This window comes from Peromyscus leucopus, chromosome 17 (genome assembly GCF_004664715.2).
Source record: "Peromyscus leucopus breed LL Stock chromosome 17, UCI_PerLeu_2.1, whole genome shotgun sequence".
NCBI classification, from domain to species: domain Eukaryota; kingdom Metazoa; phylum Chordata; class Mammalia; order Rodentia; family Cricetidae; genus Peromyscus; species Peromyscus leucopus.
The window spans coordinates 21,689,143-21,713,603 of record NC_051077.1 but is presented as its reverse complement, the minus strand read 5'-3'; the positions used below and the strand labels follow the sequence as shown (position 1 = coordinate 21,713,603).

General features: G+C 45.8%; 1 long non-coding RNA gene across 1 annotated transcript in view; it reads left to right on the top strand.

The window, feature by feature from the left end:
- The first annotated feature begins 19,015 nt into the window (after positions 1–19,015).
- The window catches only part of LOC119089219, a 34,132-nt gene continuing 28,686 nt past the window's right edge, over positions 19,016–24,461 (top strand). Inside the window, exon 1 of the long non-coding RNA XR_005093092.1 lies at positions 19,016–19,465. This is a non-coding gene — a long non-coding RNA (uncharacterized LOC119089219). The remainder of the gene's footprint in view (positions 19,466–24,461) is intronic.

Below are 24,461 nucleotides of genomic sequence, written 5' to 3'. Positions count from 1 at the left end.
CTGGGACCAGGAATGTTTGAATGATACTTATCTGAAGTGGATCTGACCTGTCTAAGTGGGTCCAAGCCAGCTCTGTAGCTCTGAAGAATTTTTAAGTTCACAAAGGAGACAAATTTTAAGCATATTAAGCAACAAAAAGGAATTTAAAATCTTGAACTGGTAGCCATGATATTATAATGTTTAGTGCTCTTCAGCTATCAGAATGTTATTGGTTTGTGTGTGTGTGTGTGTGTGTGTGTGTGTGTGAGAGAGAGAGAGAAAGAGAGAGAGAGAGAGAGAGAGAATCTGGAACATACTTTGTTTGTTTTATTATCAATTAGGCTTTTTTAAATCTTCACCTGAGACAAACCTTAAGGCACCTGTTTCCTTTATTATTTTAGCATCCAGGAGAAACAGGTGATCAGTTCCTGAAGGCATTTAACAGTAATAGATTGTTATATTAAAGTCTGTTTTTTGCAGAGTTCAGACTCTTTTGAGTCTGGGGATGTGAATACCTCTGGACTGTTACTGTTTCTTACCGCCTGGGTATATTTGATGGTCTTTGTGCCTCCGGCTCTATGGCTGATGGTGGTCCTGTAACAATTAGCTGAGCAGTTAATTAGAAATTTGAATATGTTATTAGAGACACCGAGGGAGGATAATGAAGCAGAATGTGATTGGTAGATACAGGAGAACTTGGAGAAGGAATCAGGGAGAAAAGATATATGAGGTTCCCAATCCAGTGGGACTGAGTATGGTTGTGGGATGAAACCTCATTCTTCTGGAATTGGTGACAAGGCAGTTGATCTTGGTGTCCTCTGGAACTTGAGAGAGGAGGACCCTGTTTGCATCACTGTGTATGAGGAGGAATTCCCCTGGGGTGAGGGTAGGACAAAAAGGCTTCAGTCGAGACAGATGAATCCAGTGGGGAAAGCCCTCGAGCTTAGCAACTATGGGGTTTATGGGAATTACCTTGAAGGGTCCCTGCCATTTAGGGGAAAGAGGTGAGGGGTGCTGGCCTGGAGGGGAAAGGACCTGATCTCCAGTGTGGATTGGGGGTGGGCATGGATTATCACATGACTGGGAGCCAATCTTACGATTTATTATCCCCTACCCCTGGTATCCCGCACATGCAGGGAAACATGGGAGATGCAATGGCGGGCTGGGCAGATGCATGCCATGTGGGCATGGCGGAGGTGGTGGTAGCCAGTAATACACAGCCCAGACGCTGCATCCACATGGAGAGTTTATTGTAATAGAGAGATGAAGAGGTAAAGAGACAGAAGGAGAGAGAGAGAGAGAGAGAGAGAGAGAGAGAGAGAGAGAGAGAGAGAGAAGGGAGAGAGAGGAAAAGAGAGGGAGATGCAAACTTCATGGGAGGAAAAGTAGAAGGAGAGAGAGAGGAAGGGGCAGAGTTTTTCCTTAAAAAGAGACTTTTACATCAGGACACAGGGTGGTGCCAAGAGTGAGTCAGAATATTGGCACCATGCCCCCCAGCCTGGGGCTCTGGGGGTTCAAAAGCTTGAGTTGGTTGACCTCTTCTTTGCTAACAGAGTACTGGTGCATCTCCAAACAGGAGATAAAGATGGAGTCGATCTGAAGGAATGCTCAATAATCCAGAACATTCTTCATGGCTTGGAGCAAGCAAAGCAGCCCTCAGGGGTACCATGCAGCACCCCACAGTTGTCCTTCATGGACTGTGCCTGGGTGCTCAGGTATTTGTGTCCAGCACCAATGCTGGTGTTGAGACTGACCAACAGCAGCAGCGGATCTCACGGACTTTAATGAGATGAGGTGTTTGTTTGTTTGTTTTGACTTTATGTGTACGTGCTTCTGTCTGTGGGAAGGGTATGCACATGTGAGTGCAGGTGTCGGCAGAGGCCAGAAGGGGGCGTCAGGTCCCCTAGAATTGGAGTTACAGGAGGATGTAAGCCATCCAGCATGGGTGCTGAAAGCTGGATGGAGTTTTCTGGAAGAGTGGCACATTCTCTTAACCACTGACCTATCTCTCTAACCCAAGATGAGTTCTTAATTGCACTGCTAATAAAGCCATAAAGACTTAATTCCTGGGGTAGAGCACCAGTAACAGGAAGGAGTGGATATTTTCATAGGTGGAGCCTAGTAGAAGGTTCTAGGTTTTAGGGAACAGAAGACCATGGGACCTCAGATCCCCCTTCTTTATCCTTTTCATGTCCTAGTCATGAAGTAAATTTTTTTGCTCTCCCATACACGCCAGCCACCAAGTTCCGCTGCTAAAGCAACAACAGGGCCAGTTGGTCATACAATGGAACCTCCAACCCTACAAGGCAAAATAAACCTTTTCCTAAGTTGATACCTCGATGTTTTGTTATAGTGCTAGAACGTGGATTAACATACCAGGTTTGTCAACAAAGACATCGATACCCAAATGTCAGGGGCAAAGACACTAAGACAAAGATGTACCTTCTTACCCAGACTTCTAGTCTCAGCCTTTATCTCCAAAAAGACTCTTCTTTCTATGCCTCAACATACTCCATTTTTGTCATTATTTACAAAAGTTTATCATATTAAATAATCTTACCTACTACGATGAAATGTCTCTATTTTCTTCTTCTTATATAATTTCTCAGTGATCATCAAAGTAGGAAGCGTCTCAGAAGTGCAAACCAGCTCACATTGGTATGTGATTTGCAAATGCTCTCCATGGAAAGCAACTTTCTTAGGCCGTTGGAGTTATGGCTGCCAGAGGTCTGCAGCCGTCAAAGTTCAGTGCTCTCTGAAGCACTTGGCACGGACATGAACACTCAAGGAAGTGAGGGATTTAGAGCTGGCCCAGAGCAGCAAGTTTCCCTTACTTCTAGGGCTTGAGACGGGGTAAACTTGTTCCAACAACGAAGATAAACCAAGCTCCTTTTTTTGTTGTTGTTGTTGCGGCATTTTGAAATGTAAAGAGACAAGCAGGTCACTAATAACATTCCAAGGAAACAGGAAATTCAAAGTTCACATACTGTAAAAATTACTAAAACAAGAAGAAAATGAACCCATAGGGGACCCTGGGAATGGTGGGATATCTCAACGATCAGGAGACTATTTTATCCCAAGACCCTAGAATGCTAAAAATGGAGCATCTTACTTATCTTAGAGCTTGTACACAGTTAAATAAAACAAAAAACAAACAAAACCCAAAAAACCCTAAATTTCCAGAGGGAACTGACCAGATGGTACAGCAGAGTGAGGGGAGAATGATTGACTTGGCAATTTTATGATTCGTGGTTGTCTTTTGTTATGTTTTAGCTTGCCTAACTCACAAATACTGTGGAACTTAGATCAGTCTCTACCAGGGCCACACTGGCATTTGGACGGTCTTCTACAGCGTGGGTTGACCAGCAGTATCCACAGACTCTCATTTCTAATAAATGGCAGCAGTGGACAGTTCAGCCCTGATGTCCACCTGTCTCTCAACAGGACCCTTGCCCATTCAAGCGTCAGAAATGCATCATGGGTGATCTTTAAATGACTCTCTTTCCTGAGAGCAACCCTAAGAGAATAAGAAGCTGATTTCATAGACCTGATGCACTTGTTTGCTTTCATGTCCTTTCTACTTTTCTTACATCCTACACCTATTTCACGTCAAGAAAAACAAAAACAATGGAGATAAAATCCAGAAACAGTGCCTTCATGCAAGAAGGAAGCAAAGGAAAGAAAGGCCTGGACCTTGACATTATTCAGCCCACCTTTTCTACACAGACCATGGGCTTCATTCCATGCCCCTTCTGCAATGGAGAGCCATGTAAAATTATTGCAGGAATATCAGAAGGGAATGGTAACTCCAGGGATGGAGACATCATCAGAGAGACTGTTGTAAGTGGTAGGTGATGACTAGGTGATTTGGGGGCATATTGATTGGGAGATAAATTTGCCAATGAAGAGAGGACTGTCTACTCAGGGACATTCCTTCCTTGAGGACACCCAGGAAAAAACAATTCAGAAAGGATCTAGATATATAGAGTCTTGGATCTATCAAGTCAGAGATCACTGGCATGCATAGGACTTTTAATATGCTGAATTCCAAACTTCTAATTCCTAGAAAGAAAAACAAGCTTAGAGAGCCTGGGACTGCCTCAAGATTTCAAACAAGAGCAATAACCAGGCTAGAAGCCCTAAACAAAGAAGATAAGCACGTTGACTTCAGCCATCTCTGAGGATCCCTCCATAAAGTCACCCTGGATCAGTGTCACTGATCTGCCAAGAGGACCCCAGTCAGTATGAACCAGTGCTATCATTTCCACTTGCTCTCACGACTCCCCCAAAGTGAGAGCTTCTACTGAGCTATATGCACAATTACTCCGACCAACTAAGTCTGCCAGAGTCTAACTTGCCACGCAGAGCTGGCTCCCATTTGGCAATGCCCAGTAATGAATCAAAAATATTTTTCATTGAATCTGGACTGAGCAGATGCAGTCGATTTTCCTACCGCTTTTCACTGAATGATAGTAGTGTCCACCACCTGTTTATATGTCATGTACAGTGTGTGTTTGGTGTTAGACAAAACCCTGGATGATTTAAGTGTATGGGTAGACGGTTGTAGATTCAGTACAAACATTATGCTATTTCATTGAACAACTTAAGCATCTGTATTGTTGATATTTGAGAGAGGTCCTGAAACCCATTCCCCACAGATACCCAGGAAGAATACATTCACTGAGGTTCCTGGACATTTGTTTGCTGAAGCAGGTTGGTCAACATGATCCAAAATTCTCCATAGATTGTTTTATTTAATCCCTGCCACAAAAGCCTGAAAGACTGGAAGTATTAGCCTATTTCACAAACAAGAGAAACAAGTGTTGCTGGATTAGGTTGCCCAGTGTTTGCTGGAAGGTTGATCACACAGAAGTTTAGGAGCAGAGCCAGGCATATGGTAAGCACTCCATGTCTGTTAGCGGTTATATCTTTGGATTAGTATACTAGGGGTCATGTCTTGTATCAGATAACTACACAGACTTCAATGCCACAGGCACTTTGGTGCCAAAAGATCATTTGCATCAGCAATGTGATTTCAAGGAATTCATTCCTTCACAGATTTCAATGCCACAGGCTCTCTGGTGCCAAATGATTGTCTGTATCAGCAATGTGATTTCAAGGAAATCATTCCTTCACCTCTGTCTCCATCTAAAACAGAGATGGCAGTGCCGGATCAGACAGTAAACACTATGCAATATTGTCATTTCTAACTGTTTTCCTTTTCTCCTTGTTTAAACATGAGTCTAATGTAAACTGTACACACAATAATTATTAATCAAACTTAATATAACCCAAGCTTGGCTGTCAGGACTCCATAAGCAAGGCAGTCAAAGCCTGGCAGCTTTTTTTTTCCTACAGAGGTTCTAGAATTTAGCAGTATTGACCCCGACGACCACCACCACAGCACTCAGAGGATCACTCAACAAACACTTATTTGTTCAGTACTTCTCAGAGGAAAGCCACAGAAATGTGATTTTCTCCTTTTACCTTAGATGTGCTTACGATATCTCCAAGGGGACAGACAGGGAAATCATTTCAGTGAGATGTGCTGGCGATGGAGATGCCACTGAGGCCCAGGGAAAGAGGTGACACCTGAGCTGAGTGTTGAAGGATGGTGGGGGAGGGTGGAGAGATGGCTGGCAGGACAACCTTGGGGAGACAGGTACCCCTGAAGAGCTGGGAGAATGGGTATGGGCAGGAAGTACAAGGCTGGGGGCGGAAGAAGAAGCAGGGCCTGAGCAGGCAAGGGTGAGCCTGAAAAGGGCCGGCTTTATCACCTGAGGAATCTGAATGTCACCTAAGGCAGTGGGAAGTCGCTCTGACAAGGAGGAGGTAGGGCATTAGATGTGAGTCCTTAAGAGAAAAGTGATTTAGAGGCTGGACGCGGCCAGCAGGATACGCGCAAGCCCAGTTAGTGTGGCATCCCTTGCAAGGATGCTCCAAAAGACCGAGGGTGGGCTGAAATAGAACCAAGTGTAGAACACTTGTCCAGCACAAGGAGACCAGAATTCAATCCTAAGTAACATTGCATACTTGCAATAACATTGCATGCTTACGCGTGCGCGCGCGCGCGCGCGCGCGCGCACACACACACACACACACACAATCATGGGTGTCCAACACATGAGAATGCCCTGGGAGAAGTAAGAAGAGGCTAAAACAAAGGTAATTGAAAGGCAGTAGCAGCAGCCCTTGATGGCAGCCCTTAGGGAACAAGTGACTGGAGATAAAGCTTGTTCTCCATGGCTCCTTAACCTGGCTGGAGGGTGATGAATGAAGGCTCTGGCACGGACAGGCAGGGCAGGATAAAAAACAGGTTTGACTGGCCTGTGGGTCCACATAAGACACCTGTGCCACGAGTGTTACTGTCCCATGAACCATGGAAAGACGGGCTAAGAGTTCCTGAGGACATCTGGTGTGAGGTATGAATTTGTAAAGATCAATGTAGCCATCCATGGCCATGGAGGATGAGGAACCATCCTGGCCTGAGGGAGAAGACAGTCCCATCCTGTGCTGTGCCAGGCTGGGATACCAGCACGTGACTGGAAATCACCTTTAAAAAAGATTCCAGAATCACGAGATGGGGAAACCAATCTTCTAATCATCACCAAGAACCTAAGACCTTGGTTTTTCCTTAACTAATATTTTCGATTCATGTACTCTCTACCCTACTGGGAACGATGAACTTCATGTATGGATTCCTTCTAAAGCACCTGGGGGCACAAGGCAAAGCAGAAAGGAAATAAAGAACAGCAAGGGCGGGGGTGGGGTGGGGTGGGTGGGGGTGGGTGGGGTGGGTAGGCGGGGTGTCAATTAAATAGAGTAAGTGTGTGCTTCTGTGAAACAATGCATTGAAGGAGCCTGGACTATGTGGTGTATGCACACAGCCTGTGATTCAGAGTGAGTGTGCCTCTGAGTCAAGCGGCTGCTTACCTCAGTGTCTTCCAGACGCAAAGGAGAAGCCAAGGAAAGACCAGAAGAGGGGAATGCAAGGTCCTATCCTAGCACAGTACAGCGATCAGCTGACTGAAGGTCTCTGCTGAGTTTCTAAAGAGCAACAAGCGTTGTTTTCTAGTGCTTTATGGTCAGCAGCAGCTCCCACTGGCAATTACATAATTTTTTTTTGTTTTTGTTTTCTTTTCGAGACTGGGTTTCTCTATGTAGCTCTGACTGTCCCAGAACTTGATTTATAGAGCAGGCTGCCCTCGAACTCAAAGAGAACTGATCTGCCTGTCTCTGCCTCCCAAGCGCTGGTATTAAAGGCATGCACCACCACCCTCTCTGGCTTATACCTTTTTAAAGGTTTATTTTATTTTTGATTATGTGTATATGTCTGTATGTGGGTATGTATCTATATGGTTTTTGATATACTATGAGCCTGCATAATTGGAAGAGCTTAATCAATGCATTTTAACAGGCAGACATTAGTTTTCAAAAGGTGAAGTCTCAGGGAATTGAGCAACAAGCAAGAGTTGGAGCTGGCTGCAAGCTCTCAGCCCTTACTCACTGTCCTTGTGAGGGAGTTGAGCACCACCCAGCCACGCCACAGGCATCCCCTGTGGTGAACCAGAAGAGTCTAACATGTCCCAACATTACTGAGAGAAAGGTGAGTGGAGAAATTTTAAATCCCACCTAGCTCATTCCAGGTAATCCTCCCTGAGGAAGTTGCTCAGAGGAGCTCCTCCGGGCAAGCTCTGTTTGGTCATGTTGTTCAGTCATTGTCTGAGATCAACAACTCTTGTTTTGTTTTGGTTCAGTTCAGGTCTGGCTCTGCTCCTAGACAGTAGCCTTTCTCCAGGCAAACATTACATCATCCCTTTCTTGGTCCCCAGTACCCGACATGGTGTCTGGCATATTTTCAGAGTTTTGTAAATGTGAGGACCAGAATCAGAAAACCTGCTTTGGTATGAATATTGTCTGAAGGACGAAGGGAGAAAAGGACATTATTAGCTGCCATGAAAATTTCCAGCTCCAGGCTCAGGGAAATAGTGGGTGAGGAGGACCATTCATGATCCAGGGCTGCTTTAAAAAAAGAAAAGAAAGAAAGAAAGAAAGAAAGAAAGGAAGGAAGGAAGGAAGGAAGGAAGGAAGGAAGGAAGGAAGGAAGAAGAGAGAAGAAAGAAAGAAAGAAAGAAAGAAAGAAAGAAAGAAAGAAAGAAAGAAAGAAAGAAAGAAAGAAAGAAAGAGAAAAAAGAAAGCCCTTTCCCTTTTCGTGGCAGTGTCTTATACCATTTTCTGCTGCTGTCACAGCATACTTGAAGCTGGGTGATTTACAAAATACACAGGTGAAAACCGGGCGGTGGTGGCACATGCCTTTAATCCCAGCACTCGGGAGGCAGAGCCAGGCGGATCTCTGTGAGTTCAGGGACAGCCTGGGCTACAGAGCGAGATCCAGGACAGGCACCAAAACTACACAGAGAAACCCTGTCTCAAAAAACAAAAACAAACAAACAAACAAAAAAAAAAAAAAAAAAAAAAAAAAAAAAGCGGGGGGGGGGGGGCGGCTTAATCCAGCATCGGAGCAGAGCAGGCGGATATTATCTGTGAGTTCGAGGCCAGCCTGGGCTACCAAGTGAGTTCCAAGAAAGGCGCAAAGCTACGCAAAGAAACCCTGTCTCCAAAAACAAAAAAAAAGATAAAATACACAGGTGTGGTGCTAAAGCTTGTCAACAGGATTGAATCCAGACACACCCAGGATGTGGTAAGGTACGCTGCAGGGGGGCGTCTGGAAGGGGCTCTCCAGAGAAGATTCACTACCGGGGATGAAATGAAACTTCCCGAACGTGCAGAGCCGCCGTAGGTTGAGAACTAACGGAACCACAGCTGAAGAAGAGAATGAGCTAGTCCAGCCGAGCTGGTTTCTGCTCCTTAGCTGTTGTTCTTCCCTGCAGCGGCAGACAGAATGAAAACACGTCTTTCTCCCTTCAGTCGCTACTTTCTCGTGGCAATGAGACCGCCGAACTCACACAACAGGCTTGCTTGGAATCCCGGTTCTGGCTGAGGCTGGAAGTCCAAGAGCGTGCCAGAGTGAGCGGGCAGCATTTGCCTGGCTGTTAGGGTTTTCTGCTGCTTCCGCCACCGCCACCGAAGTAGATGGAAGGTAAACAGATGTGAGCGAAAGAGAAGAGGGCCTTCCCTCCCATATGACTGAGCCAATCCTGTGAAAAAGGCATTAATCCCTCACTATGGGGGTTCCACACCATGACCCGTACACCTCACCTCACACTAGCCTCATCTCCCAGCACTGCCACAGTGAGGGACTAAAGTCCTAACATATGAATGTTTCTTCAAACAATATAGATATCCAACACCTTGGGAGGAAGACGCATGGTGGATTCATTTAGGCATTTAGGGCTGAACATTCTGCAATTTCTTTCGTTTCTTTTCCTTCTTTTTTTTTTTTTCTTTCTTTCGAGACAGGGTTTCTCTGTGTAGTTTTGCACCTTTCCTGGAACTCACTCTGTAGACCAGGCTAGCCGCCTCTGCCTCCCAAGTGCTGGGATTAAAGGTGTGCGCCACCACCGCCCACCACAGTCCCATCCTGTGCTGTGCCAGGCTGGGATACTGGCACGTGACTGGAAATCACCTTTAAAAAAGATTCCAGAATGACGAGATGGAGAAACCGATCTTCTAATCATCACCGAGAACCTAAGTACTTGGTATTGAGTTACTGTAATAATCAGAGTCACTGCAAATAGAAACTTCTCTGATGAGGGTTGAGAGATGCATTAACATAGGGATATAACAAGAAGTTATTAGAGTCACTTTGATACCATATCCACTTTCCAGTAGGTTCTCCCATTGAGCCTATGACCTGTCTAGCCTAGGTTCGTGGCCCAGAATGGTGCCAGCTATGGGTTTCATCTTGTAGAACAGGACTTAAATCCAATCAGGCAGGGGTCGTGTCTTACTTTGGGTTTCTATTGCTGCAATGAAATACCATGACTAAAAAGCAAGTTTGGGAGAAAAGGATTTATACTTCCATATCACTGTTCATCATCGAAAGAAGTCAGGACAGGAACTCAAACGAGGCAGGGACCTGGAGGCAGGAGCTGATGCAGAGTCCATGGAGAGTGCTGCTTACTGGCTTGCTCCTCATGGCTTGCTCAGCCTGGTTTTTTTTTTTTTTTTTGGTTGTTGTTTGTTTGTTTTGTTTTTGTTTTTTTACAGTACCCAGGACCACCAGCCTAGGGATGGCACTGCCCACAATGGGCTGGGCACTCCCCCACCAATCACTAAGAAAATGCTCTATGGGCCTGCCTACAACCCGATCTTACTGAAGCAGTTCCTTAGTTGATGCTCCCTCCTCTTAGACACAAAGCACAGGTCAGTTCCTCTCATGATATTCACCCCACTATTGCACCCGTGGGCATGTCTTGCCAGTTGAGCCATGACTGTAGCTCTCAGGGTTCACCCCGGGTTCCTCCTCCAGCATATGCACACCACCCTCCAGCACTATGAAAGCTGACCAGTAGTGGTGTAGCTTCCAGGTCAGTACTAGCTTGATTTTTCCATGTTCATGCATGTGGTGTCTTCAACCATAGGATCTTTTTGTTGTTTTTGTTTTTTTTTTTGTTTTTCGAGACAGGGTTTCTCTGTGTAGCTTTGTGCCTTTCCTGGATCTCACTCTGTAGACCAGGCTGGCCTCGAACTCACAGAGATCCGCCTGGCTCTGCCTCCCGAGTGCTGGGATTAAAGGTGTGCGCCACCACCGCCCGGCTCAACCAAGGATCTTACCATGGAATTCTTGGGGGCAGCCAAGAACACTGACAAAAGCCTGTAATGTTTGGGGATCTATAGGACCTCAGTGGCCAGCAACATCAACCCATTCTTGTTTTTTAATTTCATGAATTAGTTATTCCTGTTTCTTTTTTTTTTTCAATTTATCTATTTTTATTTTATGTGCATTGGTGTTTTGCCATGGGTGTTGGGTCCCTGGGAACGGAAATTAAACAGTTGTGAGCTGCCATGTGGGTGCTTGGAATTGAACCTGGGTCCTCTGGAAGATCAGTCAGTGCTATTAACCATTGAGAGCCATCTCCAGCCCTTCATGTTTCTTTTTTTGAAACATACCTGTTTTCTTCTTTTGAGATCTATCCATTAAGTTCTATTGCTCATTGATTGATTAGATTATTTCCTCTTTCAGGTATTAATTTTATCTTTCAGTTCTTCTTCTTCTTCTTCTTCTTCTTCTTCTTCTTCTTCTTCTTCTTCTTCTTTTTGTGTGTGTGTGTGTGTGTGTGTGTGTGTGTGTGTGTGTGTGTGTGTAGCCTTGACTGTCCTGGAACTCACTCTGTAGACCAGGCTGGCCTCAAACTCAGAGATTCACCTGTCTCTGCCTCCTGAGTGCTGGGATTAAAGGCAAGTGCTGTCACTGCTTGGCATACTCACTGTATTCTTTAAAAAGTAGTAAGCATCGGGGTCACGGGTGTAGCTCTCCACTAGAGCACTTGCCCAGCATGCATGAGGCTTTGGCTTCAAGCTCGGCCAAGAAAAAGTAACCAAGTCCCAAGATTATACCTCACTCAGAACACACACCTCAAATAGAAAACTAAGCTCAAAGAGTTTTATAAGCGTATTGAAAAACATTGGGGTTGGGGACTTAGCTCAGTGGTGGAGCACTTGCCTAGCAAGTACAAGGCCCTGGGTTCAGTCCTCAGCTCCGGAAAAAGGAAAAAAAAAAACAAAACAAAAACAAAAAACATTGTTGTTGTGTGTCTTCCTGTGCATCTCTGTCTGTCCGACTGTGTAGGTATGACACAGTGTGGTATGTATGTGATGCTCAGAAGACAACTTCCTGGCATTGGTTCAGGCTTGGCTCCCTTACTTCTTGAACCATCTCACTGGCTCCTTAAGATATTTTGAGACAGTTACCTTCAAACTCTTCCACTAACCCAGACATCAGTGTCTGGGAAATATATGTCTTGCAACTTCATCAGCACCCTGCTTCCCAACATTGCTCTTCCTGAATAAAGACCATTTCACCACCCTCTCATCTTCGTCATCTTGTAAATCTGGGAGAGGAGACTTGAGACAGTGGCCATGGTCACTTGGTTGCCATAATGAAGGGAGAAAACAATTTGTGAAGTTCATATCCACAAGTGAATGATTAAGGTTTGAACTTTGTCTCTCACTCGGTACAAAAATACCTCAAAGCGAATCAAAGGTTTTGATGTAAGACCCATCACCCTGAAACTACTAAAGGAAAACATATGGTGATATTTTTCTGGATCGGAACCCCAAAGGCAGAGGAAACAAAAGCAAAAAAAATTGACAAACGGGAAGTCCATCAAACTAAAAAACTTCTGCACAGCAGAGGAATCAAAGAATAGAGTCAAGACACAGCCCACAGAAGAGAAATGTCAGCCAGCAGTTCATCTAATAGGTAGTTCATAGCTCGAAGGTTTAAATAATTAAAAAATAACAACAATTCAAATAAGCAATCCAGAGCAAAAACTGGATAAATGATCTCAATAGACACTGCAAAAGAAGAAATACAAATTCTTGGAAAGGTCTCATGGAATCAGTGTTATGGGACTGTATGCAGTCCTTCATCCATCAGAACCTGTCTCCTTGTCAAGAAACAAGAAAAAAAAGATGTCTCCTCAAGGACTGAAATTGGGGTCATCCCGAGTGGACTTCAGGTACACCACTCTACAGAAAGGCTTAGGAGAACCATAAGTTTTTGTTCTTACAAATGTGGGAATTGCTGGAATATTTTTGCGGGGTGGTGGACAGAGCTTTGACAGCCTTCCAGGATGAAATCACCTCTGGCCTTCTCTATGAATAAAGCCCTCACTTGTTCCTGGCTAGGGTGGACCTCGCTGCTTCCTGAAAAAAATTCCTGGCCATGGCTTCACATCCCTCCTCCTCCACACGGCCTAATATTGCTGAGGCCTAGAGTCGCCCCTCTGGGAACAGCACAAAACCTGGTCTGTTTTGAGCAGAGGCCTGGGCAAAGAGGAATCCACCAAGAAGCCTCCTTTCAAAAATCTCAGCTGGTTCTCTCTTCTTGCTACGGCAGCTTCTTTCTTTAGACATAAACAGATGTCAGAAAACATACATCCCAAGATGCTTAATAACTTAGGCTCTAAATGACGATTCAATGTCATATTTTCATCAGAAAAGCTGGGAGAGCCGGGGCAGGAAGCAGCTGCTTAGGGATTTATTTGGTCTGTATCTGCAGAGATTAATCCCCCAATCCCCACACTCAGCCAGGCTGGAGATGGCAGGCCCCTGGGCCACGGTGAATCCACTACTGCCTGTGGTTCCTCCCAGAAGTCTTTACTCTTAAAAGGTGAGAAAGCCTTGCTCTCCCTGAGTTTCTGAGTTAGTTCTCATTTGGATACACACACACACACACTTACAAACACACACATATATACACAAACACTCACACTTACAAACACACACATATGCACACACACACATATACACACTTACAAACACACACACATATACATACAAACTCACGAAAACATACACACACATACTCACACATATATAACCACACACACACACACACACACACACACAAATTTTTTAATTTTTTTTGGTCCCCATGGTCAGCTGCTTGTGTCACAATGCTTTGACTTTGTTGCCCTGATAGTCTCTATCCTCTTGGTTTTTAAAAATATCTGTCTATCTATCTATCTATCTATCTATCTATCTATCTATCTATCTATCTATTCTATCAAGTTGAGGAGTACGAGTGCATGTATGTCTGTGCACCACACTGGGCAGTGCCTAAGGAGGCCAGAAGAGGATGTGAGGTCCTCTGGAACTAGAGTTCCTGACAGCAGCGAGCCTCCAGATGGGTTCTGGGAACCTATCTCAGACCCTTTGAAGGAGCAACCAGTGCTCTGAATGACTGACCCCTCTCTCCAGCCCTCTTCTGATTTCGGCTTCTGCTTTGTCAGACTTGGCCTCAGGTCCTCTCTGGAAATGAGCAAAGTGTTTAAGATACTCGGTTTCCAAGTCCCATCTCCCAAGCCATAGCCAGCCGGACTCTTCTTCCTGTTGTTATGACAGCGGTCCTCAATCTTCCTAATGATGCAACCCTAACCATAAAATTGTTGCTGCTTCGTAACTGTAATTTTGGTACTGGTATGGATCATAATGTAAATATCTCACATGCGACCCTGTGGGGGTCTTGACCCACAGGTTGAGGACCACTGCCTTAGGCCATCAGTTCTGAACACCCTAAGTAATAGTGTCTCTGTTAAAAACTGGTAGCTCTCAATGACCCCCTTACCCGGCACAGATTCATGCAACCCAGGGTGCCCTGGGGAAATATGTTTGTTGAATGAATAACAGAAGCTCTGAGAAAGGAAGAGACCCAGGTGAGCCCCACAGGGTAGAGAGTCTCTCAGAGTTATTACCCAGGTTCCCAGTTTCCTGACCCCTTTAACTGATTGAGGTTTGCATTTTCCTTGGGAGAGCCCTTTTAGATGGAAGGTTGTTAGGAAGGAAAGGGTCTTCCCCTTGGAGGAAAGTGGGACACACTGCAGAGTGGGGGTCGGTGAGCATTATTTACAAAGGGGTACACCGGGGATATTTTACACTTTGCCCCACCTAGCTGGGCGCCACTGAACCTACGACCACTCTCGTTATCTGTGGATTCTGCTTTTATGAATTTGCCTGCTCACTAAAATGTATTTGTAAGCCCCTCATTGATATCCAAGATGGAGGCTGGAGAGATGGCTCAGTGGTTAAGAGCACTGGCTGCTCTTCCAGAGGACCTGGGTTCAATTCCCAGCACCCACATGGCGGCTCAACGACTGCCTGCAACTCCAGTTTCAGAGACTCTGATGTCTTTTTCTGCCCTCCATAGGCACCAGTGCACCAGGCACGCACGTGTACTTTGACGTATATACAAGTAGAACATTCATACACATAAAATAAAAATAATAAATTAAAAAAAAAATACCCAAGGTGCCTTGATGGGTATTAGAGGGTGTGTGAAAAGCAGTGAAAAATTTAAGATCCCTGAACTTCCCTGTTCCCAGTTGCTGGTAAATTACAGCAACTTCCTGTGCTCTTTTTCAATTTCATATTATAATGGAGTACCATTTTCACAACTGTTTCTAGTTAATACCTTTTTATTTTCTTTTGTTTGCATTTCTGTGTTTTTTTGCTAGAACTTCACTGTTTAATGTCCCCCCTACTCCCCTCCCCCCCACACACACATACACATACGCAGCTCTGAAATGCTGCCTTGTGTTCCTATGAGCAAGACCGTAGTGTACTCCGTGGACAAACACCTGTTCTGGAGAGACTCCCCGCAATCCGAGTTTGAGGTGCTACTGGGGAGGAACCCTGTATACTTGCACTTGTACTTGTTTCTGAGTCAGAGGCTCATGTAGCCCAGGCTGGCCTTGAACTTGGTATACAGCCAAAGATGGCCTTGAACTCCTGATCTTTCGGCCTCCACTTCCTCAATCCGGGGATTGCTGGTATGCAACACCAAACCTGTCTGAGCTTCATTCGATGTGTCAACAATTTATGGTAAGGGAAATGTCTTCGTCAAATAGAAGCACACATAGAATAAAAGTATTTATTGGTAACAGACAAAAATAAGACACAAGAAACTCACATTTGTGTTTTTCCTAACATAGCGTTCGGTATTTGCTGATTCCTCATTTGTGGTAGGTAACTTTGCAGCCTAAAAGTACCTTGAGTATCAAGAGCTCTTTGAAGGCCACTCTACGGAGTGAGGAGAAAGCAGCTTATATATTATGGAAACGGTTGGCATGGCTCGATTTAGACCGCGACCCACTGCTCGCCAGTTCCTACTGAATGAACCACCTCTTTTCAAGACAGCAGACGTAGAGAGATCTACAATCTTGCTTATATGTTCAGGCAGCCGGACTTGGGGGCCAGGGCTCTCTAACTATTGGCTGCCTTGCTTGAGGCAGTTTTCCAGAGCCTGTGATACAGCCCTGTGTCCCTTAATGATCAGTCCAAGAAATGCAAGTCCCTCACCGTGCTGACACAAACCTGGACGGCACGGACAGGTCACCTTAGGCGAGTCCTTGTTGCGGTCAAGAGACGTGACTAACCAGAGATGTGTGAGGCCAGTACTGATACAGCCCTGTGTGTTATCTGACACCAGCCTTGGTCGTCAGTAAGAAGAATTTAGAATACACTCCAAAATAAAAACAACAAAAAAAAAAGTATAGTGCAGAAAATGCAAAAACCAGCAAAATAGTTATTTGCAACTGTTAAGGCCTCTGTAATGTGTGAATAGTTTCACACACATGGCAGCACAGTATTTCAATTATACCAGCATCACTGATGATATATATATCATGATATATATATGATATATATGATGATATATATATGATAGATATATATATATATCGTGCTGTGATATCATGGCAGCTGGGATGTCACTAGACTACAAGCTTCATTATACCATCTTTTGGGACCACTGCCTTCTAAGTGGCCCTTTGCTGGCCAAAACCTCATTAGGGATGATAAAATGGAAAGAAACAGGCAAACTAACCAAGGCTACAGTGCGGGTTAAAACCACAGCAGCATGGGGTTCCGTGTGTGTATGAGGTTTTCTCCGCTCAGCCTCCTCCACCCCCATCACGTCCAGGTCAACAGGGTGACCTTCACTATTCGGGTTCGTTCTTTGGACCTTGCCCAGACCTCATACAGAAAGTGGATGCTGACAATTCTCCCTCCTGCCGGGTCCTTTTCACTGTTTTCCGAGGTCACAGACACCAAACAGTTTAACTGGACAGGAAAAACAACAACAACCACCACCAAAGCGAATCAGGAAGATTTCCCAAAACCTGTAGCCTCGGGGGCTGTAGGTCAGGGATGAAGAGCTTGCCTAACATGCACAAGGCCTGAGATTTTTATCTCCATCGGGGACAGATGAATCAAATCAGTAGCCCGGGTTCTGCTGGCTGGCTCACAACTCGGTTTCAGAGCGTCGCCGGGAGGTGTGCCCACCCCCACCCCTGTGCCCCCAGCCTTATTTAGCTTCATGTCAGTCAGACAGTTTTCAGGCGGGGGACAGAAACCTGCTGGTGAGAAACTTCTCAAGTGTCACAGCTTGCAAAAGACCGAAGGAAAACAGAAAGCCCCGTTTATTATCCTGACGGAAAAGATAACATCGCTTTGCCCTTTTGGTTTGTTTAAGGTTAGGTCCGGAGGATTCCTTGAAAGTTGCCTAAGAAGAGAGTTTCTCCAACATTTCTTCCCTAACTGCGTTCCCGTTCAAAAATGAATCGCATTAATAGAAAATAATGACTAATATCATAAGAAATGATGTGAGTCTTCCCACTTTTAAGATAGGAATAATGACTGATTCCAGCCTGATGATGATTCAAAGTTATTTGTTATTTGACACTGACTGGACTTGAGGTTACGTTAAAAAAAAAAAAGGCGACAAAATTAAATCGACACTTTAACCCCAATAAACACATAGCACTTAATAGGTATGATTTCATTAGCGCTTGCATACTAGAATTACAACATTCCTGAACCCATATCCTCGGATCTTAGTTCTGCGGGCTATCTGAGGTTTGCCTAAATCATGACAGTCTAAGGACGAATCACGGAGGAGGCTCAGGAAGGGGACCGAGCGGGCACGTTCTGCACGCAGGAAGGGCTGCACGTGGAAAGGTGTCCTGGCGGGTCTAACGCGGAGGGGGCCCGGGGCCTGGGGCGGGGCCGAGCAGCCGGTTCCAGGCAGCTGAGACAGCCCAGCTGGGGACTCGACCTAGGGTGGCCGGGGGCGTGGCGAGCTCTCAGTCACGTAGCCCTGAGCCTTGCAAGGTGCTTCTGCGCTACCGAGGACTGTGGACTCCTCGAGGTCAGCATTTGAGGGTGTAGGGATCATCTGGGTTTTCCTAACCACATCTTATTTGCACACTCGCTAAAAATTGACAGAAAACAGGAGCCAGGCATATTTATACAAGTTGCACATTTCAAAGACGAGGGAGTGTCGTCGTGGCTGCAGGGACCGAGGATTTCAGTGGTGTTTGGCAGATAAGGAAAAGCCACCCCACCCCCACCCGCAGGCATTACGTTATTGCCTCAAACCATCCTACCCTTCGCCTAGTTTTTGTTTGGTAACTTAAGACTTTGAAGCAAAGTCCTGGAAAAGCTAATTCATGTCTGCAGCTGTGCAGAATGCTGGTGCGCCTTTGTGGCGGATCACTTGTTCAATCGTTTAGGAGCCCCCCACACCCCACCCCTACCGGAGCGGGCTGCAAGAATGTAGTCTGAAGAAGGGTGATTTGCCCTGGTCCTTGAAAGCAGCCTTGTTTACTATGGCTTAAGAGTGTGTGAGCCTCAGAGAGCGCCCAGGGTTCCTTTCTGTCTACCCCTGCCACCCAGACAGCTCAGGGAACTGCCCTCCCCGTGTGGTGAAAGGAAATGATTCTACTTGGACTTCCGTCATGCTTTAAGGCCACACAATTTTTCAAAATTCTGGCCCCACATACAGCCTTCCAAGAGGATGGATAATCAAACGCAGAGTGTGTTAAGACACCCATGCTGCGCTGTCCACCGGGAGCCGTGCTCTTCCAAACAGAATTATGAAATGCCCTGGCTCCGCCCTTTCATCTCAAGCATGCCACCCAAAGTGGCTCTACTGCTCCCCTAGGCAGGGTACGAATGGCAAGAGGTTTCTGCCTAAGGTTACCAAGTGAGTAGTGGAAAGCCTGTAATCCCAGCCACAGTAGGACAGCAAGTTCAAACCTTGCCTGGGGTACCGAGGGAGTTCAAGGCCAGTCAATTAGTCAAGACTTTGTCTCAAATACAGAGCGGTGTGTAGCCTGCGTGGCATCCTCCAGGCCCTCGTTAGCAACGGAAGTAAAAGGCGCTGTGTGTCCCTGGGGGAGGAGGGGTAGCTGAGGCTGGTTACGGTATTGTGCAACCTCTTTCACAATCTGGCCACACCATCCCCCACCGAGCCCCCCACCCCTCAGGGTTGTGGGTCCCATCCCTTATCTGTCCTTTGTTTCCACGGGTTGATTCCTCTTCCCTGTTCCCTACTTGTCCTTCACCTCTGCTCCACGCCACTTCCCCACCATCCCTCCCTGCCGCTTTCCCGAAGTCCTTGACGGTGGGGCTAACACAGCACTGGGGTCGTAACTGTTGGTAGGGGTCAGCTTTCCCTTTTGGATCGGGCGCTTTTGGAAACAGGAACTGAGCCGCCTTCTTCTGTCAAGGTTTCGCTGATATTTATAAACTTCTGCCTGACTGCTGGAGGCTGGGAACAGATTTGAGAAAGGAACTTCTACCCTCTGGGACCGGAGGAGGGGAAGACCGACCATAAACAGGAGAAAGTAAAAGATGCCCAAGGCTTCCATCCGGGCTCTGGGGAACAATGGGGGGATTTGGGCGGAGGTGGGGGGCAAGGCAGCTCTCAGAGGGTCACGGAAGGCCACACAGAGAGTGACAGGCTGTCAGCCTGAGGGTGGTGATCGAGGGAACAGTGGGTGTTTGGAGGCCTACCAAGGTAAGTGGTGAGTCGCGGACAAGTTCTAGACCTTCTTGAAAGGGAAAGCTGATAAATGATTGGTGGACGGAGTTGGGGGGCGGGGACAAAGGGAAGCGGAAGGGGGGGGATGGGAGCCAAGGGTCACATCAAGGTCTTTGGCCTGAGGGAGAGGGCTGCGGGGCTTGCCCATGTGGGGAGCACCCTGGGCTGTTAAAGTGTTAAGGTGACTGTGTGGCTATGGGAGCAGTCAGTCTGGCATTCTGGGTAGCCACCCAGGGCTTGGCAAGAGGGCCAGGCATACAAGGACACACAGTGGGTATTCAGGAAAAGGACCAGCTGACTAGGTAGTCAAAAGAAATAACATGGCTTAAAACAGAACCTCAATTACATGGATTTGTGAATTAGAGACAGGGCAGTGATTTCAAAGTCCTCTCCTCTGTTGAGTGTATGCAAAGTATTCTTTTAGGGAACGTGCTCAGCTGGCCAGGCCGCCTGGTGATAATAGGCTTGTCATCTCAGCTGCTTGAAATGCTGAGGCAGAAGGATGATCAGTTCAAGGGCCTGCCTGGGCTACAGAGTGCGTTCAAGGCCAGTCTGAGTAATTGAATGAGACTGTTTCCAAATGGAAGTTTAAAAAGGGGCTGGGGGTACCCCAGCCTTGAGTTTGACACCCAGCACCTCCTTTTCCAGAGTGCCATCTCCGGTCTTTGTCTCCCTCCTCCTGGATGGGGTAGCTTGTCCTCGGTGGCACGTCAGTCTTGCTATTTCCTGAAATGAGGGGAGACCAAAGACCCTCCTCAGCTCTGGAAACGTTCCTTTATTTGGGAACAACACAGGACCATTTAGTCTAATCATGAGGGTTCTTCTTTACCCAGTTACATCTTTATACATAACCTGTAGGGTGAAATGTATTTTTTTTAATCTGATGATTGGTTGTCATACTTTCCTATGAATATCTTTGTTTTAATCTGGGGTTGTAAAATGGTTTTGTAATCCCAGCATTTGGGAGGCAGAATCGGGAAGATCCTGGGTTTGAGGCCAAATGGAGAACAGAGTAAGACCTTGTCAAAAAAAAAAAAAAAAAAAAAAAAAGACAAGAAAAAAGAAAAAGAAGCTCTCTCTCTGTGTATGTGAAGGTGTGTGTAAGAGGGGGTGGGGGTGTATGAGGGTGTGTAGAGGAGTGGGTATGCGTGTGTGTGTGTGTGTGTGTGTGTGTGTGTGTGTGTGTGCATGTAGCAATCACTCTCAGATCAGAGGTCTATGCCAGCTAGCTCCCCCAATCACTCGCTGCTGTGCAGATTTTTGAGGTGGTCGTTATGTTTCATTTTGGTTTGTTTTGTGACAGTATCTCACAGAATCTGAAGCCCACAGATCTGGCAAGAAGCAGCTGGCCGGGAAACTCCGGGGATCCCCAGTCTTGGCCAGTCCGGCAGTAGGGATCCAGGTGCACACCACGGTGCCTGGCTTTTTGTGTAGGTGCCGTGGATCTGAACCGAAGCCCTTACACTTACTTGTATGGCAGGTATTTCTCCACTGAACCCTCTCCACAGCCCCTATTTTAGCATTTGAGCTTGCATGGTCTCCTTGATGTTCTTAGTTCTTGATCATTGTCGCCTGGGCTTCTGTGTGTTTCTTTGTCTTATCTCTCAGTGGGTTTTTTCCCCTGACCAAGCTTTCTTTACAACTGTTCCCAAATTCACCTTCTCACCCAAGCCACCTCATACATGAGTACAGTCAATTTTGTGGATGGGGAGTGGCGGGGGGTGAGGAGGGTGGAGGGTGGAGAGTGGGAGGTAGGTGGTAGGGGGTGTTGGGGGGTGGTAAGCAATGCCTGGCCTGGCTGTTCTCTTCAGAACCAGCTCTTGCCACTTCTCACACGGAAACGTCTCTGGGATCATCCCAGACATTTCTGTCTTCTCGGGGTTGTTCAGCTAGACATTCACAGATATTTAGGATGTAGGGTGTAAAATTAACAATTGCAGAGGAGCATGTAACCCTCCAACATTTCAGCACTGAAAACCAAACAGGAACAAAAACTCAGTGATTATTACACCTGAGGTTCCCTCATGAGCTCACAGTTTAAGGTCTGGCCTGTAGTCCTTCACTAGGGCTGCCAAGATCCAATGCTAAGGTGATTTATTCATGTTATTCGGTTAGTAGGGGCTGCACTTGGGAGACATGGTATCTTTATGACATGTTAACTTGCTAAGACCCCTGGAAAACAAGATGGCGGCTGCTTTGCTCTCCAGAGTTTAGCTTCAGAATTTACACACCATTTTCTGTTGGTTACTAAGCACATCTCTTGTTTCCAGTGGAAGAAATCCCCATAAGGTCTCAGGAGGCAGTGGGCTTTGGATACAATCTACTGCCATGGTCTAAATCACTCTAACTTACCCCAAACTCAACTCCCTGACATCTAGGACAACCTCTCATTGGCGAACTGTCCTGCTCCCAATACTCCTTGGTCATCTCTCTGCTGTGTTTGCAAACACTGTACTCAAGTGGTTGAGTTATCCTTCTCTCTTCTTGACATGCCTTCAGGCATACGAGAATCAATTATTGTGGTAGTGTGAATGTAATCAGCCCCTATAATTTCATAGGTAGTGGCACTATTAGGAGGTGTGGCTTTGATGGAGTAGGTACTGGAGGAAGTGTGTCACTGTAAAGGAGGGCTTGGAGGTCTTTTGCTTAAGCTTTCCTTAGTGTCACGGTCTCCTTCCCGTTGCCTGCAAGATGTAGGACTCTCAGCTATGACTCCAGCACCACACCTGTCTGCATGCAGCCATGATCCCTGCCATGATGATAATGAACTGAACCTATGAAACTGTAAGTGAGCCACCCCTATTAAAATGTTTTCTTTCTAAGACTTGCTCTGGTCATGGTATCTCTTCACAGCAATAGAAATCCTAAGACAGAAGTTGGTACTAGGAGTGGGGTATTGCTATGGATAGGCTTGACTTTGCTTTTGTTTGGAGTAATTTGGACTTTGGTACTTTGGCTTTGGAAAGGAGTAGAATGCTTTAAGCACTGCTTAATGGGCCATACTAAGTAGGATCATGGAAGACAGTGGTGCTGAATGTGATTTGATGAATTGTGGGGGCTGGCTCAAGAGGTTTCTGAGGAGAAGAGTATTAATATGTGGCCTAGAGATCATTCTTGGGATACTTTGTGAAGAAAGTGACTGCTTTTTGCCCTTGTCCAAAGAGTCTGCCTGAGGCTAAAGTGAAGAGTTTTGAATTAATTCCATTGGCAGAGGAAATCTCAAAATGGTCTAGTATAGACTCTGTTGTGTGAGTATTAGTGGTGACTCTGATGAATATTTATAATGAAAAGGAGCAAGCTAAGCAGAGTAAATTATAATATGTAAATTTTAAGGAGAAAAAAAAAAGCACCAGAAAGTGGAATGGAGCTAAATCTTATGTTCAAGGAGATAAATGGATTAAGAAATGGAATAAAGGGGGTGGTGACCTCAGGGCAAGATCTTACCCAGCTAAGTTTCCAACTTGTGAAAAGAAACTAAAGAAAAACTTAGAGCCAGGTATGGTGGGGCACACCTTTAATCTCAGCACTCTGGAAGGCAGAGGCTGGTAGATCTTTGAATTTGAGGCCAGCCTGATCTGGAGATCCAGTTTCAGGATAGTCAAGCTTACACAGTGAAGGTCAGAAAGCTGGTGAAAATGTAATTGAAAAGGGGGGTCATGTTCTAGCCCCAGTAAGCAGCAGAACTTGGCAGCTTCAGACATGTGGTTCTGGCTTTAGAGTTAAGGGTAGAAGAAAGGGGTTATGGAATTTGCCCCCAAGATTAAGGAAAACTGCTGAGGCCAGGCACGTGTTAGGGGTGTCCCTGAATGGAGGCCTAGAGAGGCCATTGTGTGAAGCTATGAAGTTGAAGCCTGGATCCTTGGAGAACCTAAGATGTTTCAGATGCTAGAGTTGTGGGATACCTGCCGAGAAAAGCTGCTAACTGGAAGTGGAACCAGCCCAAGAGAAAGAAGTGTGTTGCACTCAACAAAGCTGAATGGAGTTGGAGATCTGAAGAGTATTTTGACATTAGACATGGAGATGTAGAGTTTGGAGTTTGCTCAGCTGGGTTTTGGTTTTGTTTGGTCCAGTGTTTCCTCACTATGCTTCCTTCCCTATGGTTTGGAATGGTAATGTATATCCTGTGGCATTATATGTTGGAAGTATGTGATCTGATAATTTTAATTTTAATTTTTATTTTATATGGGATTCTAGTTAAGAGATTGCATGAGTCTCAGAAGAGACTTTGGACTTGGAATGTTAAAACATTGTTAAGACTGTGATAGACTATGGACACTTTGGAAGTTGGACTAATTGCATTTTGCATTATGATATTTTTACAAGCATATGGGGACCAGGGAGTGGAATGTGGTAGTTTGTGTGTAATTGGCCCCCATAATCTCATAGAGAGTGGCACTATTAGGAGGTGCGGCTTTGTTGGAGGAAGTGTGTCAGTGTGGAGGTGGACTTTGAGACCTTTTACTTAAGCTTCACCCAGTGTGTCAGTTTCCTTCCTGTTGCCTACAAGATGTAGGACTCTCATCTACAGCTCCAGCACCATGTCTGCCTGCATGCCGCCATGCTCCCCACCACGATGACAATGGACTGAACCTCTGAAACTGTCAGCAAGTCCCCTCAATTAGATGTTTTCCTTATAAACATTGCTCTGGTTATGGTGTCTCTTCACAGCCATAGAAATCTTACCTAAGACACTTATTAACTGGATATCCCAATGTCTAGGGTAAAGACATTAGCATAGTATGAGCCATGGTATGTCTCTGCATGGTAGGCTCTCAATGGTGTTCATACAACAAATGTGTGAACAAATAAATACCCTTCACCAGGCAGAAACAGTTTATAAAGCAGTTGATGTGTATCAGCTCAGGTTTTCTCAAGTGTCGGCTGCTTGATGTTCAGATTTGAGCTTGGCCATCTCATTTCTCACTCCACCTCACCGCTGACGCAGGCTACACACTCCCCGTTGACCTAGAAA